A 4,287-nucleotide genomic window follows, 5' to 3' on the forward strand; every position below is an offset into this window, starting at 1 on the left:
AAAATTATTCACATAATGAAAACCTATACTTTGTCTCGGGCGAGTTTCCCATTCAAATGCACGTAACAGTGAGAAACGCATTGTCTTGGCGAAAGAAAGCATTTTTGTACAACTTCATATAAATCGCTGTAACTTTTGATAGAAGACTCAGACAAACATGTTTATGGCTTTATCTTATAGAACTCAATATCCCCGTGCTGGGCAAACAGGTTTTGCAGCCGTTTGAGCTAAGATTTAAAAATTATTCACATAATGAAAACCTATACTTTGTCTCGGGCGAGTTTCCCATTCAAATGCACGTAACAGTGAGAAACGCATTGTCTTGGCGAAAGAAAGCATTTTTGTACAACTTCATATAAATCGCTGTAACTTTTGATAGAAGACTCAGACAAACATGTTTATGGCTTTATCTTATAGAACTCAATATCCCCGTGCTGGGCAAACAGGTTTTGCAGCCGTTTGAGCTAAGATTTTAAAATTATTCACATAATGAAAACCTATACTTTGTTTCAGGCGAGTTTCCCATTCAAATGCATGTAACAGTGAGAAACACACTGTCTTGGCGAAAGAAAGCATTTTTTTACAACTTCATATAAATCGCTGTAACTTTTGATAGAAGACTCAGACAAACATGTTTATGGCTTTATCTTATAGAACTCAATATCCCCGTGCTGGGCAAACAGGTTTTGCAGCCGTTTGAGCTAAGATTTTAAAATTATTCACATAATGAAAACCTATACTTTGTTTCAGGCGAGTTTCCCATTCAAATGCACGTAACAGTGAGAAACGCATTGTCTTGGCGAAAGAAAGCATTTTTTTACAACTTCATATAAATCGCTGTAACTTTTGATAGAAGACTCAGACACACATGTTTATGGCTTTATCTTATAGAACTCAATATCCCCGTGCTGGGCAAACAGGTTTTGCAGCCGTTTGAGCTAAGATTTTAAAATTATTCACATAATGAAAACCTATACTTTGTCTCGGGCGAGTTTCCCATTCAAATGCATGTAACAGTGAGAAACACACTGTCTTGGCGAAAGAAAGCATTTTTGTACAACTTCATATAAATCGCTGTAACTTTTGATAGAAGACTCAGAAACACATGTTTATGGCTTTATCTTATAGAACTCAATATCCCCGTGCTGGGCAAACAGGTTTTGCAGCCGTTTGAGCTAAGATTTAAAAATTATTCACATAATGAAAACCTATACTTTGTCTCGGGCGAGTTTCCCATTCAAATGCACGTAACAGTGAGAAACGCATTGTCTTGGCGAAAGAAAGCATTTTTGTACAACTTCATATAAATCGCTGTAACTTTTGATAGAAGACTCAGACAAACATGTTTATGGCTTTATCTTATAGAACTCAATATCCCGGTGCTGGGCAAACAGGTTTTGCAGCCGTTTGAGCTAAGATTTAAAAATTATTCACATAATGAAAACCTATACTTTGTCTCGGGCGAGTTTCCCATTCAAATGCACGTAACAGTGAGAAACGCATTGTCTTGGCGAAAGAAAGCATTTTTGTACAACTTCATATAAATCGCTGTAACTTTTGATAGAAGACTCAGACAAACATGTTTAGGGCTTTATCTTATGGAACTCAATATCCCCGTGCTGGGCAAACAGGTTTTGCAGCCGTTTGAGCTAAGATTTTAAAATTATTCACATAATGAAAACCTATACTTTGTTTCAGGCGAGTTTCCCATTCAAATGCATGTAACAGTGAGAAACGCATTGTCTTGGCGAAAGAAAGCATTTTTGTACAACTTCATATAAATCGCTGTAACTTTTGATAGAAGACTCAGAAACACATGTTTAGGGCTTTATCTTATGGAACTCAATATCCCCGTGCTGGGCAAACAGGTTTTGCAGCCGTTTGAGCTAAGATTTAAAAATTATTCACATAATGAAAACCTACTTTGTTTCAGGCGAGTTTCCCATTCAAATGCATGTAACAGTGAGAAACGCATTGTCTTGGCGAAATAAAGCGTTTTCGTACAACTTCATATAAATCGCTGTAACTTTTGATAGAAGACTCAGAAACACATGTTTATGGCTTTATCTTATAGAACTCAATATCCCCGTGCTGGGCAAACAGGTTTTGCAGCCGTTTGAGCTAAGATTTTAAAATTATTCACATAATGAAAACCTATACTTTGTTTCAGGCGAGTTTCCCATTCAAATGCATGTAACAGTGAGAAACGCATTGTCTTGGCGAAAGAAAGCATTTTTGTACAACTTCATATAAATCGCTGTAACTTTTGATAGAAGACTCAGAAACACATGTTTATGGCTTTATCTTATGGAACTCAATATCCCCGTGCTGGGCAAACAGGTTTTGAAGCCGTTTGAGCTAAGATTTTAAAATTATTCACATAATGAAAACCTATACTTTGTTTCAGGCGAGTTTCCCATTCAAATGCATGTAACAGTGAGAAACGCATTGTCTTGGCGAAAGAAAGCATTTTTGTACAACTTCATATAAATCGCTGTAACTTTTGATAGAAGACTCAGAAACACATGTTTAGGGCTTTATCTTATGGAACTCAATATCCCCGTGCTGGGCAAACAGGTTTTGCAGCCGTTTGAGCTAAGATTTTAAAATTATTCACATAATGAAAACCTATACTTTGTTTCAGGCGAGTTTCCCATTCAAATGCATGTAACAGTGAGAAACGCATTGTCTTGGCGAAATAAAGCGTTTTCGTACAACTTCATATAAATCGCTGTAACTTTTGATAGAAGACTCAGAAACACATGTTTATGGCTTTATCTTATAGAACTCAATATCCCCGTGCTGGGCAAACAGGTTTTGCAGCCGTTTGAGCTAAGATTTTAAAATTATTCACATAATGAAAACCTATACTTTGTTTCAGGCGAGTTTCCCATTCAAATGCATGTAACAGTGAGAAACGCATTGTCTTGGCGAAAGAAAGCATTTTTGTACAACTTCATATAAATCGCTGTAACTTTTGATAGAAGACTCAGAAACACATGTTTATGGCTTTATCTTATGGAACTCAATATCCCCGTGCTGGGCAAACAGGTTTTGCAGCCGTTTGAGCTAAGATTTTAAAATTATTCACATAATGAAAACCTATACTTTGTTTCAGGCGAGTTTCCCATTCAAATGCATGTAACAGTGAGAAACGCATTGTCTTGGCGAAAGAAAGCATTTTTGTACAACTTCATATAAATCGCTGTAACTTTTGATAGAAGACTCAGAAACACATGTTTATGGCTTTATCTTATAGAACTCAATATCCCCGTGCTGGGCAAACAGGTTTTGAAGCCGTTTGAGCTAAGATTTTAAAATTATTCACATAATGAAAACCTATACTTTGTTTCAGGCGAGTTTCCCATTCAAATGCATGTAACAGTGAGAAACGCATTGTCTTGGCGAAAGAAAGCATTTTTGTACAACTTCATATAAATCGCTGTAACTTTTGATAGAAGACTCAGAAACACATGTTTATGGCTTTATCTTATGGAACTCAATATCCCCGTGCTGGGCAAACAGGTTTTGAAGCCGTTTGAGCTAAGATTTTAAAATTATTCACATAATGAAAACCTATACTTTGTTTCAGGCGAGTTTCCCATTCAAATGCATGTAACAGTGAGAAACGCATTGTCTTGGCGAAAGAAAGCATTTTTGTACAACTTCATATAAATCGCTGTAACTTTTGATAGAAGACTCAGAAACACATGTTTAGGGCTTTATCTTATGGAACTCAATATCCCCGTGCTGGGCAAACAGGTTTTGCAGCCGTTTGAGCTAAGATTTTAAAATTATTCACATAATGAAAACCTATACTTTGTTTCAGGCGAGTTTCCCATTCAAATGCATGTAACAGTGAGAAACGCATTGTCTTGGCGAAATAAAGCGTTTTCGTACAACTTCATATAAATCGCTGTAACTTTTGATAGAAGACTCAGAAACACATGTTTATGGCTTTATCTTATAGAACTCAATATCCCCGTGCTGGGCAAACAGGTTTTGCAGCCGTTTGAGCTAAGATTTTAAAATTATTCACATAATGAAAACCTATACTTTGTTTCAGGCGAGTTTCCCATTCAAATGCATGTAACAGTGAGAAACGCATTGTCTTGGCGAAAGAAAGCATTTTTGTACAACTTCATATAAATCGCTGTAACTTTTGATAGAAGACTCAGAAACACATGTTTATGGCTTTATCTTATGGAACTCAATATCCCCGTGCTGGGCAAACAGGTTTTGAAGCCGTTTGAGCTAAGATTTTAAAATTATTCACATAATGAAAAC

Source organism: Copadichromis virginalis, linkage group LG11 (assembly GCF_057382275.1).
Source record: "Copadichromis virginalis isolate Kocher_CV1m ecotype Utaka linkage group LG11, C_Virginalis_male_GT1.1, whole genome shotgun sequence".
NCBI lineage: Eukaryota > Metazoa > Chordata > Actinopteri > Cichliformes > Cichlidae > Copadichromis > Copadichromis virginalis.